Source organism: Pelodiscus sinensis, chromosome 4 (assembly GCF_049634645.1).
Source record: "Pelodiscus sinensis isolate JC-2024 chromosome 4, ASM4963464v1, whole genome shotgun sequence".
In the NCBI taxonomy this organism is placed as follows: Eukaryota; Metazoa; Chordata; order Testudines; family Trionychidae; genus Pelodiscus; species Pelodiscus sinensis.
Window position 1 is genome coordinate 121,457,035 of NC_134714.1, and position 13,974 is coordinate 121,471,008.

Here is a 13,974-nt window from a genome sequence, read left to right on the forward strand (position 1 = left end):
GGCCTGGGCAGCGTGTGCCCGGGAGCATGTGTGCGCCGTAAGGGCTGGCGGCTGCAGTCCAGCATTGCAGAGCTGGCTTTGCCTGAGCAGGCGGCGGCGGCGGCTCGGCGGGTCGCTCGCTTGATCCTGCACCAGCTGTACTAGGAGGCTCCAAAGTGAGCTGGGAAGGGCAAACCGCCCCTCTCCGCAATGGGAAAGCGGCTGCCTGTTTTAAAAGTGTGTGTGTTGGGAGGGTGGGGTGCCTGCCAGGTGGGTGGCGAGCGAGCACTTGCATGGGGTGAGACGTGTGTTCACGGCTGTGCTTGTGAGAGGGGGCAGCCGCCAGGGGAGGGGTCACGTCTGTGAAGGGAAAAGCAAGACAACAGTGGGTGTGTCTGGGAAGGGATCTGAGCTGGGGTGAAAGAGCAGCTTTGGCCTTGGATGTGTCGGACGCTGCACCCCGCTGGAAGAAGGTAGTGAGGGGAGACGGAGAGCCACCTGTTAGAGTTTGTGTGTGTGTGGGGGGGGGACTGCATTTTTCTTCCTATATTTCTCTGAGTATTTACAAATGTGTACTCCCTACATCCGCCCGAAGCTTCCCCTTGATTTTCAGACCCTTTTGTTTCCTGCAAATCAGGCCCCAGCAGCTTGCTTGGGAGGCCACAGGGGCGGTTCTCATACCTCCAGATTTAAAAGCTTGTGCACTAGTATCGTGGCAGTCATGTTAACTAATGTGTGTCATCTGGTAATGGTAGAAATGTCTCCTCCTGTATGTCCCAGCCCAATGGCCCTCTAGTAGCTGTGGCATTCCACATCCCTCTGCACCTTTTGCACCAGGGAGCCAGTCGCCCTGAGATCTTAGGGTTGCTGATGACTTGTGTGCTTTCTTCTTAGCTTCCTTTCTGGTTGCCAAAATCTGGCAGGGTTTCCAAACGGGAAAGGAAGGGAGGGGGAGAATCACCTGCTGTCCTGCCCTCCCAGTCTTACAATGACTGTGCTTTCTGTAAACACTTCCTGCCAATCCAGAAAACATGGGGAAATACATGGGAGGGGCCCTGCATCCTCCAGGAGAAGGCAACAGCCTGCTGTCACGTTTCCTTTCCCTATTTTTTCCCCTGCCTCGCTCGTTTTTCATCCCTCCCAGATCCCTGGGTATCTCTCTACTGATGCCTGCAGTGATATCACTGTCGGCAGCAGCTTAGGGAGTGGTCTATGCTGATAGCACAGCAAGACTTCTAATAGCAGAGCCTGGGTGGTCACTGTTCTTTCAAGTCCTGTGCCATTGAATTGCTGCAGTAATAATAACTCCTCTGTCTGTCTTTCATTCCAGAGGAGGTCCTGCAGTCCTTTAAAAGGCAGGGGTTAAAACAGAATGCTGGGTTTTTTTGGGGGGTGGGACAGGAGAAAGAAATCTTTCAAGGATCCTTCTAGGGTGTGTCTTGCTTTCTAGCCTCAAGTGTTATGCCATGGCCACCCACAGGAAGAGGAGGGATGGACATAACTCCCCATGATATGTCACTTGGGAATAATGTCAGGGGAAACTCTTCAGAACCTTCTATAGCCTCAGGGTGAGGCTTCCTGTCTCTGCAGTTGGGAGGGAAAGCCATATGGAAGTCTGAGTGGGGATTAGCAAACTCCGAATGGCTGATGGTTAGCTCTTGAAATGCCTTGCACAGCATTTATACAGTACATCACTGTGGGGCGCACACTAGGGGGTAATGATGCTGAGATTTTCAAAGAAGCCTTTGAATTAGGTGCGAAACTCTCTTGGACCTGGCCTGCACTCAGTTGTTCCAGTTTAACCGCAGGGGTGCTTTTAAACTGACTGAAAAAGGTGCGAACACTTGAGTTGGAAGGATAGGACATTCCTTGTATTGGGCTGAGCTTATTATAAATGAATTTTGCTTGTGTTGGTAAATTTTACAGGTGAGCTAAATTGATGTAACCTATTCTAAATTGGTAGAAGTGTGTCCACAAAGGGTCTGCCATGGTGTAACTAAGTAGTTGTTAAGAGAGCTTTAGCCTCCTTTGAAAATCATAGCCTAAATGTGCAAGAAAATTATGCAAAGAGGAGGGCTGGCTGGCTCCAGGGGTTGGAGATGCGATGCAGATCTTTTATATCTGTAAGAGCTTGTCTACACTGGGATTTTAGCCAGGGATGTTGTACTGCTTCAACAATCCCATCCCAGCATAGATGCATTGCACTTGTTTAAATGCAGTGGTTGCAGCAGATGAGGTCATAGAGTTTAAGGCCAGAAGGGAACACTAGATCATCTAGACCAGGGGTGGGGAGCCTTTTTTGAGTCAGGGGCCACTGACCCAGAGAGAAATCAGTAGGAAGGTCGCACACAAGTGAGAAGCAGAACAAAATACCCCTGTGGGCCCCCAACTGAGAAGGGGAAAGATATGCCGTACATTCCTCTTGCACATCAGAGCCTCGGGGTGAGGCGGCGGCTATGCTAGTAGATTTTGTGCACCTCAGCCCCCAGCTGGAGCACCAGCATGGGCTCCCCAATGCTGTGGGAGGCCTGAGCCTTGGGGGGCAGATCCAGGCAAGCCGAGCGCCACATCTGAGCCTGAGGTTCCCCATCCCGATCTAGACTGCTTAGTATATTGCAGGCCACCAGCACCTGCACTGAACCCAACTGAAACTAGATCAAAGCATTACAGTCCATAGGGCACTAGGCTACTATGTGCCATAGGCAGAGGGACTGAGGTGTTCGGTGCCTGAGATCTCTATAATGGCAAGACATTGACAGAGTGACCAATATAATCCTGGCAAGCGATTTGCATCCCATGTTACAGGGGAAGCCAATCTGATCTGCAGGAAAATTCCTTCCTGACTCCATATATGGAGTCAGTTACACACTGAGCATGTCAACAAGAACCCAGCCAGTGCTAAGCTGGTGATGGAGGGATAGCCCATCTAGTCGAAAGTCCTATCTCTTGATGAGACCATCTTTGATGCTTCAGAGGAAGGAGACCAAACTGTTGTTCGCTTCCAAAAATAAGGTGGGGGGTGGAGGAGAGACACTCTTCCTGGCCAACTTGTATTGATTTGACTCACCAGTGGAAAGTCTCGATTTACATTATCCTTGTTAATCAACTTTTCCATTTGGACTGCATTTATATTCTAAAGAAAGATTCATTCTCGCTGGTGGATATAACTATTAAAACTTGGGATGTTAAATGTGGTTAAGTAAACGTGTAACTGCTGAATTTCAGCTAGTACGGAGGCAGCAGAGCAAGGGTAGGCTGTGTGGGCCAGTTCCCTGTGCGTACAGGGAGCCTGTGTGTAACCGTGAAGGTTAATTGATGAGCCCAGGTTACTTTCACATGTGTACATGGTTACATGTTCACATCCCTAATTAAAACATGGCAATTTAAAATAGAGCCTTTATATAGTAGATCTGGTACCTCTTTTTGCTACTTAGTTATAGCATATTCCCTATGCTTATTTAAGCAGTTATGGACCTTAGTATTTTCAGATTCTTAATTGTATATTTGTAGTAAGTTAGAAAATGGTGAATGATATATTGCTTATTTACTAGATAATTAACTCTTTGCTTATAATTTTGGGTAGAGCTGCATTAAGAGGTAAGTAGAATTGACTTGCATACAAAACAGCATATAAAATGTATTTGTTAAAATAACCGAAAATATTTGGAATACACTAACTTCTCTTATAAAACATGATTCATGTTTATAACTAAATGATTTCTTAAAAAGAAGGATTATCTGAAGTCAGTGGATTAAATTGATCATTCCGGGTTAGCCTAGACCAGTGTTTCTCATCCAGTGTTTCTCAACCAGTGGTACAGGTATCCATAGGGGTACTTGAAAGAAGTCTGGGGGGTACGTCAACACAACTGAAATTTGGAGAAAACTGAATTTTTGTTTTAAGTTTTACAGCACTTTATTATTTTTGTACTTTTTACACCCAAAAATTTCATTGCCCGCCCATCTAGGATCAAGTTGTTTAAACAAATGTGTTGCAATGGTAGAAATTTTTTTGTGTGTCTGAAAACTGTAGGTACTTGGGGGTACTTATATATATTTTTAAAAAGGGGTACCTTATAAAAAAAAGGTTGAGAAATACTGGCCTAGACAATTTTTCAAATATGTCTAGGTGAAAGTGACTGAATCTTAAGTTCCTACTCCCCTAAGTCTCTTGAAAATGAGTTTCACAAGATACTTGGGCTGGTCTTCAAACTTTTAAAACTAGTAGATCTCATCCTGTCCCTCCTTGGTCTTTATTCATTGACTGGAAGAGAGAGACGTGCTTTCCTACTTTTTAAACTAAATCGATGACTCAGCTTTGAATGAATTAGTTCAAATGAAGAACATATTTTTTCTGTACCTGCAGAGGAGACTGCTGATGTCAAAAGCTGGTTTAGCACTTCAACAAATTCTGATTCCAGGTGCTTAGCTAATAACTCCCACCAATTCAATGGTGTGACTTTCTTTAAAACATCAGCAAGCATGACATGCACTGCTTGAATTTTTTACCTCCAGTCCTAAAATTTATTATGGTTGGCATGATTGGCTGCCTATGTCATAGCAGCAGCACCTTCAGCATTTAGACATCTCGCCTGTTGTTTTTGGTTGAGAATATTGGCAAGAAAATGAAGTGGAGTAAGTACTTGATGCATCTGCTGCTTTAGTGCTTTCTATTTAATTTTGTTGTTGGGTAGTTTTTTCTCCTGTGCCTCTAGAACTTCTTTCCAGAAATAAAAGCATCAGCAACAGTCTTTCTGCCATTTGTCGATGGCTATGGAAATAAGAGAAATATAGAAAGTAGATTTCAGCATTAGTCCAAAGCTGACTACTTAATTCTTACCCTGGCAGGTGACTGGCTGGCTGAAGCCGTGGAGAAAGAGCTTTCCGAACATAAACCATAAGTCATGAGGGACCGTCAGGGTTGCCAATCCCTACCCTGACTGTTAGAAACAACCCATTATACTAGTCCATATTTAAATTTGTCCATCTCTCACTTGAAACTCGTTATGTTGAGTCAACAGGTCCATTCTGACCTGGATCGATGGTAAACAATCAGTGTGATGGCTAGGGATGTGAGAGGTTAACCAGTAAGGGTAGTGCTTACCGGTTCCAGTTAATCTCTGTCTGCGGCAGGCCCAAGTGCCCCACAAGCTGCAGTGTGTGTCGGGGGGGGGGGGGAGGAGTGGTGCTCCAGCCCAGCAGCAGGCAGGGAGTCTCAGTACCGTCTCCCCCTTAAACCAGTTAACTGGTTAAACAATGTTTAACTGGTTAACCAATTAAACATAGGATTTTACATCCTTAGTGATGGCTTTTCGTTGGTTTAGCCATGTTAGGTACAGTCCTATTATTGCATGCCTCATTGTTTTTAATTTATGTATCCTCACAACATTGGTGTTAACTCTGTTTTAAGGATGGAGAACTGAGGCACAGAGTAGCTAAGGCCCACATCCTCCAAGATATTTTGGCTCCTAATATCTGTTGAAATACCTTTGCTCTCTAAATCTGAGCCTAAGAGAGTTGCCAAAGGTCACATGCTGAGTCTTTGGTGGAGCAGGAACTCGAACAGTCTCGCCTGGGTCCAAGGGCTAGTGCTTTTAGTTACTGGACTGTCCTTCCCCTCTGTTCATCAAAGATCTTCTCCATCCTGTTCCTAAAAGACAAACTTTTTTAATTGCTACCCTTGGCGAAATTGTGAACAAAGATTAGTTGGGCTGATTCATTTCCTTTTCGCTAGAGGAAGTCCCTCCATGTTGGGGCGGAGTCATGTTTGTGTGGCATTTTCTATTTTGGTGCATTTCATCAGAATGAGGCTCGCTTTGCTTTTAAAAGTGAAAGATGAAGGATGGAGAGAAAAAAACTCATTTTTTTTTAAACCCACTTTTAAATTAGCAAAAATTACCTCAGTGCAGGGCATCTCTGTCATGCTAATGATCAGACAAGTCTTTGGCCCTAAAGTAAACTCTTCTAGCTAGCATCTGGTCCCCAGAAATGCCCTGATCTTGATTCTTCAATGCTTAGCTACAGTAAATTGTTGAGATTACCGTAAAAACATGAACAGCATTTGATAGTCTAATATGTTGGCAAATTGCAAAGTGCCGGTTTTCCATACTGGTGCCGTATCAATTTGAAAGGGCTCTACTGTGCTTTGCTCTGTGATTGTATATGAAGAGGGAGTTCATTGGCTTATTATATTAGTTCTCCAAAGGAACTCTGGAAAAAGCTAATAATGTGGGGGAAGCTTTCCCTGGTGAGTGTGGGGATTCCAGTGCATCAATTTCCATGTAATTTCATCTAAAAAGGAAATTATATTTCTAGCTTTTACAGTTGCACAGATAATCATACAAATACGGGCTGATGCTGTGCTGGCTTCCTTAGTCTGCAGGCATACTGGTTCGGTGTCTCTCTTTCTGCCTATGTGGACTGAAAACATTGCACAAGTTCATGTTCAATTCTCAGTCTAAATGCATGTAAGGACTAGAAACTCAATTGCATGTATCCAAGAAAGCTTCCCACATGATGTGGTTTTTATAATATGAGACCTTGCATGCCATTCTCCATAGAGAAAAGGATACGTTGCTGATATTGACACGTTCCATTCTCCTCTGGCGATGTCTTATGTGTTTGACTGTAATTTGAAAAGGTGTGGAATTCTAAAACTGAATATGGGGGAATGCTTTATTTGTAGTAGACTTCATATTGTTTGAAGAAACCAGCTTCATCAGTGTGTGGTTCTTGTGTAGCTAGGACTTCGCTCTCTACCAACTTGAAGGGGCCAGTGGTCAGGGCTTGAAAAGAATTACCAGATACCTAGTATCCAAAGTAAAAAAAAAATAACGGCAACCTACAGTTTATGGGAGCAAGAACTGTTTATTACACTGTGTCTAACTGTATCCTGTTGCCATGTCTTTTTACTTAATGGTTTAAATTGTAAACTTACAATCATAGCGCAGAGCAGGCCTAAGGTATGGGCCAACTGGGCTACCGCCCGGGGTGCCCCATTGTAGGGGGCGCTGCACAGGGCTGCTGGGCCGGGCGGAGGCGGGGTCACGCATGCGCTGTGTGCTTGGGGGCGGGGCCAAGCTCCCAGGGCCCGGGGCGCATGAATGGCTCGGGCTTGCCCTGCCGTAGTGCATCAAGTACTGAAAAATCCGAATATGTTTGAATTCCACCTGTATTAGCCTCATAGCCATTAATCTGATTAATATACAAATTCCACAGAGTATTATTTGAATAAATTGACAAATGTTGTTAAAATTAATCAAATGATGTACTTGCTGAGTGCTGTTTAACCACCCGGCCATGCTACATTTTTCTTGGTTGGTTTTTTTAGACTGACTTTCTCTTCCTGTCTTCACTACACTTGTTTGTATAACAAATTGCAATGAGCTGTCTCAGGGATGTGAACGACTAGTTGACTATCCGATAAGCAAATGTTTATCGGCTAGTCGACACACTAGTTGATTGGTCGCTTCCCCACCCCTTGCTGCCTCTGCAGCAAGGGGGAGGGTAGAGGAGGGGGTTCCTCAGAGTGGCAGTGCCTGGGGTCAGTGGGGGACTCGCCTGCTGGCCCTGGGTTCCATGCGGTGCTGCCGCTTTGAAACACCATGGGGATTGTGGAACCAGTAGAGGACTGCTTTAGTCTCCTGCTGGCTCCGTGCTCCCCACAGCACTTTTGCCTTTGAAGTGTAGAAACATCTCCAGGGCTGTTGCTACACTTCAGAGGTGGAGACGCCTTGTCAACTAATCGAATAGTTGTTGCAAGCTACATTGACTATTCAATTAGCCAATTAATTGAAATTTTACATCCCTACTCTGTGTCTGTTTCTTTTTCTTCTATCCCTCCATAATTAACATCTTCCCGTGTATCGTCTTTCCTTTTTTCCTTCTAAACCTTTCTCTCATACTACTCCCCCCCCCCCCCCCATGTTATCCCATTATTCCCAGTTTCCTTTAGCCCCTCAGAGGAATAGTGAAAAATATCAAATACTTCATGGCCAGATGAGCTAATCCTACTTATTGAATATGAATATGAAACCTGGGAATGACCATGGGGCAATGCTACTCCATCTTTCTCTTGATTTTCGGCTGTTGCAAGGAGGATGTTTCTGTAGTTCTTTCAGCAGTCATATTTGGTCGGAGATCTCAATGAGTATCTCCAGTCCAGTGTTGGTTTCTGCTGTTGCTCAGAGTTCCCTGTCAGCCACAAAAATGAAGTTGACCAAATTCTTGTCATTTTCACTGCTGCTCCAAGAGAGCAGGACAACTGTTAGTGAAAACTGATCAATCTCATCAGCTTTCACACTGTTGCAGCTTGTTGGAACTCTGAGCAGCAGTCGCTGCATATGACTTGTCTGCAGGCTTAGAAAAGCAGGGCTGTTGTCAGTTTGCTTGGGAGGATTCCTTCCTGCCCTGCACAAGTGGATATTTTTATAAAGACTTACCAGTAAGTCCCTACCTCTTCACATGAGAACAGCGGTCCTCTTCCTCCAAGAACTGGTCAACTCACAAATTGCATTTTTAAGTATCCCTTTCATTTATGTGCTTTCTTCCGTGTGCTCACTAGTAGGGATGTAAAAATGTAACCGTGTAACCACTAAAAATCCTAGTGGTTACACATGTTGCAGGCTCTGCTGTATAAAACTTAACTAAGCTTTATGCTGCAGAGCCCACAGCAAAGCCATCCTGGGAGTGGAACTGGAAAGAGCTTCCAGCTCTGCTCTGGGGGAGCCAGCATGTACCCTGTGTGGGGAGGGAGTGGGCAGCTCCAGCCCCTACCAGTGAACCAGAATGCCTCACCTCCTAAGGTTAACCAGTTAACCTTTTACATCCCTACTCTCTAGTATTTTTTTTTCTGAAGGCCAGGCTCCTCTTCAGGAACTTGCCAGACTGGATTCAGAGTTCCCTCTAAGCAGTATAGCCACGCAGCTGCCTAATAAACCTCGTGTAGGGGCTCAGGGCTGCGGCGCAGGGAGCTGCTACAGCAGGGGGAAGGGCGCCTCTCCCCTAGCCGCAACAGCTCCCTGCTGGTGCTGGGAAACGGGCATCTTCCCCCGCCATCTCTGCCAGCATGCAGCAGTATCTGGAGAGAGGCACCCTTCCTCCAGCCCCATCTCACTGGAGCTGCCATGGCAGATAGAGGGGCCTTCTTGCCTGGCCCAGAGCCGCTGCAGTAGTGAGATAGGAATTGGGGGACCCCTCTCTCCCAGAGGCTCTCCCAGAACCTGCACCCCCACCCTGAGCCTCCTCTCTCACTCCAAACCCCTTGGCTCTACTAGGGATGCGTACTAGCTGCCTGGCACAATCCTCCCTTCCCCCCCTCCACTCTGATGAAGAGGGGGGGGAAAGGGGGAGCCAGTGCTCATAGGGAGTTGGCTTTAGAGCTGGTTTCCTGCAGGTACCGGCTCCCGCAGAGCTGCCTGCCCCACCTTAAATGCTGGCTCCCTGTGTGTGCATGTGTGTGTGGTGGGAGGGGACGACGGACTGTGTGTAACCATGCATGTTAACCAGTGAGCCCAGGCTCATCGGTTAACTGTGTACATGGGTGCACGTTCACATCCCTACGCTCTACCCCCACTGATGATCTGCGTGCAGAATGAATTTTGTTATGTGCACAATACGGAGGTGACGTGTCACAAATCATCTCCATCTTGGTGTATGTCAAAATTCATTCTATACATGAAAATACAAAGTTAGAAGGAACACTGGATCAGACCAGTGGTTAATCTGCCCCAGTATCCTGTCTCTGATTGGTATCAATTGTTTCAAAGGAAAGTGCAAGAAACCCCTTCTTTAAGCAGTTATGCTCTCAAGGAAATAGGGTTGTCATTGTGTAGACGATTACACGATTAACCAGTAGGCCTAGGCTTATTGATTAATCCTGTCATCTACATGCATTTCCCTCCCCCTTGCTGCCTTTGTATCAGGGGAGGGAGCTGGTTCCCATGGGGAGCTGACTTAAAAGCCCATAGACACCGGCTGTCCTCCCCCGCCTCCCTTTAAGCCGGCTCCCTATGAACACCGAATTAGCCTGCCCTCCCACACGGCCACTGCAGCCTCTGATACAGAGGCAGCAGCGTAGCGGGTGAGGGGGGCAGACAGGAGCCAATACACACAAGGAGCCGGCTTTTGTGCCAGTTTTCTGTGCATGCCAACTCCGCGGACTCACCTGCCCCCCACTTGCTGCCTCCCACAGAAGCGGGAGGAGAGGCAGGAGCAAGCCAGCTCCCCCAGTGCCAGCTCCCCCAGCACCAGCTCCACAGATCTGCCTGCGCCTTCTGCTCCCCACTGCCTCTGAGAGGCAGCTGCGAGGAGAGGAGGGGAGGCTGCCACAGAGCAGCCTCTGTCCACGGCGAGCCTGGGTTTGCCGCAGACAGAGGCCGCTCCGGCATCAGGGGCGGCAGGCAGAGCTGGTTTGCACAGGGAACTGGTTTTTACACCAGCTTCCCTTGTGGACCAGCTCCTGCCTGCCACCTCCTGCTGTTGCTTCTGATACAGGGCTGCCACTCCCGCCCCTAGGGAGGATTGACTAGTTATGTAACTGCTAAAATGTTATGCGGTTCCATGACTATTCAATTACATGCTATCTGACATCTCTACAAGGAAAGTGTCTTCATGACACCCCATTAGTTAGATGTTGGCTCAAGCCTTGAGATGGACAGGTATCACTGTACTGGGCTGCTGCATAAAAGCTGACATGGATAGAGGCATGAGGGTGTCTGTTAATTCCAAGCCTGTTTTATTTTTATTCTTAGTATTGTAATTCTAGGTGGTGGTGTTACTCCTAAATGTCCAGTTACAGCTCTTGGCCACCGTATGCTGTGGCACAGAAGTCCACAGACAGACTCTGTTTTGTAGAGGGAAAGGCATTTTAAACTTTCTGCTTTTAAATGTCATTGAATATCCTTATGTTCTTGTATTACTACACAGAATGAATAGTAACATGCAGTAACTTTCTTTGTCTTATTCATCTGCTCTCCAAACTGTGTAGTCCCTGTCTCTTCATTCAGAAGGTCTTCCTTGCTGGAAAGGCTCTTTCCCTATTCCCTACCCTGGTTTGCCTCCTGAATGGTATCCTAGCTCAGGAAGATTGCTCTTGGAAGGCAAAGGATATTGGTGCAGTGTGATCTCTTGTGCTGGTGGGACTTAGAGCTAGGGATGTAAAATCTCATTTAAAATGTTAACTGGGTAAGCAGGATCCTGTGGTCCGGAGGGCCTGTCTTGTTTAACCCTTTATATCCCTACTTTGAGCGTCTGTGGGCTTTCCAACCTACTGTTTTGAGAGTGCAGGGGAGAGCAGGGATAGCTTTTCCTGCATGCGTGAAGCAGAGATGTGGTGGGATAATAGATTTCTTTCAATGGTGGCCTGAAAATGATGCTCTCCACGTCAGGTTAAGCTTCTCTCCTCCTTCATTGCTACTTTGATGCTTCCTGTTATCCCATGTTTCAGTATACTGGAAACATCCTTTCTGAGAGATCTGTGTTTGCAGTTAAGATTGTGCCTTTTCTTGGATGCGGTGCTCAGAAGGCTGAGAAGAATGAATGCAGTTTGCTTGATTTACAGCAAAAGAACAGTGAAAGGGAAGGGTTCAGGTGATGTTTTGTGTGCCAGTGTGTCTCTCAGCTGTTAATCACCATGTTGTTGGCTAACTCTGAACGGGATTCTAATTTCAGTACTGGGGATTGTACGACATCCTTCTACCTATAAGGAGATGCTTCTGTTTCACTTGAGGGGCATCCTGTGTGTGGTGTGAAGTGTTGGAACAATTCTCCAGTGAATAACCAGATAGCATACATTAAGATTTGACCAGGGAGGATATTTCTTAGCAGTTAATCACCCATGATGGGGACTAGCTGAAGGCAGCAGTGGTGGTAATAAAAATAAAAAACAAAACAAGAAAAAGCTGTTTAATCGTTTAGAAAAGTCAGAATATGAATTTTGTGTGATGGCCGGTGCCTGCCCAGTTTCTAGTACAGAAGTGTCTCTAGAAACTACAGACCAACATAGTAACAAAAATCCATTTTCATCTTCCTGTTGGAATGAAACTTACAACTTCTATCTGAACAGCAGTCTCGGCAGAACAGTTAAGAATCTATGGTAGAGAGATGTGGTATGTGCTTTTGATGGACATACTATTATGAACAGTATGTCTGGGTGTTTGGGCCAGGAGATGATGGATGGCTATTGCCAGCAGACCTGCATTGTCAGGCCTTACTCCATTTTCAGCTCTCTCAGACCTGCAGCATGACCTCATTGTGTCTCCTCTGTAAAATGGGAATAATACTGGAATGTTATGAGGACTAATGCATTAGTGTTTGCAAAGCTGGATGGAAGGTGCTATATGAATGCAAAAGAGAAAAACAGACTTGGTAGTTGGATAATAAAGAATGGGTCCAACTAGGGATGAGTTTGGATTTTTTTTGTTTGCATAAGCAAAATCGGTGCAGATGCTGGTCCCTTTTTCGTTTGAACCCTGGAAATTGGTGGCATCTGGCTAAGACCTCAGTTTGTCTGTTTCTAGGATAATAGCTGCAGCTAGAGCTCTCTGACATGGGGATGTCATCTTTGCTGTCTGTACATCTCCCTTTTTAGCGGTGGTATGTCTGTAGTTTAGTTTTCAATGAGGGGAAGATTGTATGCCCTATGGAACAAAGAATGCTTTAGTGTTACAGGGAAGGAGAGAGAGCAAGAGCTGCTAGCAGATAGCCAGGAGTGAAAAGAGACGGGTGGGGCTTGTGGGAAGTGTCTGTGATGGTAACCGATTCTAAACAGACACACATTCTCACTCACACCTGGGATGATCAGGAAGAACATGTCTGAGTCTGTTCCAGTAGCTCTCTGCAGGAAATAGTGTGGAACAGAGGGGAGGGATGCTCCATGGGAAAAGCCATTAAGCTGTTGTGTAACAGGTATAGCCAGCCGTCCTGCCAATCCAGATTGAGTCAGCATAGATACCGGAGAGTGGCAGCCATGAGAGAAAGCAGAATTCAGTGAAAATGGTGGTGTCTGGGATGGGGGAGGAGAGGGAGCTTGTTTTGAGGCTTCTAGAGGTACGTGGCTTAGGAACACTCTGTTGTAATGACAGGTTATACATGTGCAAGAGAGACCGAGCCCTCTTGTATTCAGAGGTGGGTATATTCTGCTCAGGGGAAGTGGTTTGCGTTAGCAGTCAGGGCTCCTTTGTTAGCCTGACCTAAGACAAAAGGAGAGAGGTGTGGTATGATCTTGGAGTCCTGAATAACTGCCCAGGCTTTTGTACTGTACTGTTCTTGACCCACATGTACTCTAAGATCTCCCTGTTTTACCTCTGCTAGGAGCAAAGGAGATGTTCCCAGTGCTCTCCTTTCTCCAGAAATTGTGGTGGGCGTGTGTACACTCACTGCACAATGCATCCAGCATAGGCAAAAAATGAGACACTAGAAATCTAGAGCCAGGTAACATTGTTAGTTTTCATCTTCAAAATCATGCATTTGAAAAATCAAGGCATTGGTTTCTTTCAAAACTTGTGAATTTGGTGCAAGGGCAAACGTGTTTCTTGTTTCCCCTGATGAAAATCACCTTTCTCGGGGGAAGGTCACCACAGCTTGTGGCAAAATGTGCTAAACCAGCAACTAATTTCACATCCCAAGCCTTAGGCTGTGGCAGCTCATGCCGCCATGTATTATGGTGTTGGACTCCCTCCAGGAGGTGGAGTCTGACTTTCCACCAGGAAAGGGGTTTTAAGTTTCATTTGGTGCTCTGGCATTTTTAACCTATGTGTTCGCATTGTGTGCAGAGAATGGAAGTGACTTTACCCTTTCAGTATTATTCCCGCTCTCCTTACCACTGCCTCTTCCTGATTTGCATGAGAAAATACGAGGTCAACAACCAAGCTTTACACCTGAGGGGCTGTCTCTGTTTCCAAAAAGCCATCCTATGCAGTAGCCAACTCCCTGGTCTGTTTTGATAGGCAACAGCTGCATTGTTGCTCCATTGGTGTGGGAAGAGATGCAGATACC

At 46.2% G+C, this 13,974-nt stretch overlaps 1 protein-coding gene across 3 annotated transcripts in view; it reads left to right on the forward strand.

Moving 5' to 3' along the window:
- The window catches only part of HRAS (HRas proto-oncogene, GTPase), a 71,170-nt gene that overhangs the window by 650 nt on the left and 56,546 nt on the right, over window positions 1-13,974 (forward strand). The gene's annotated exons all lie outside the window — the stretch shown is intronic.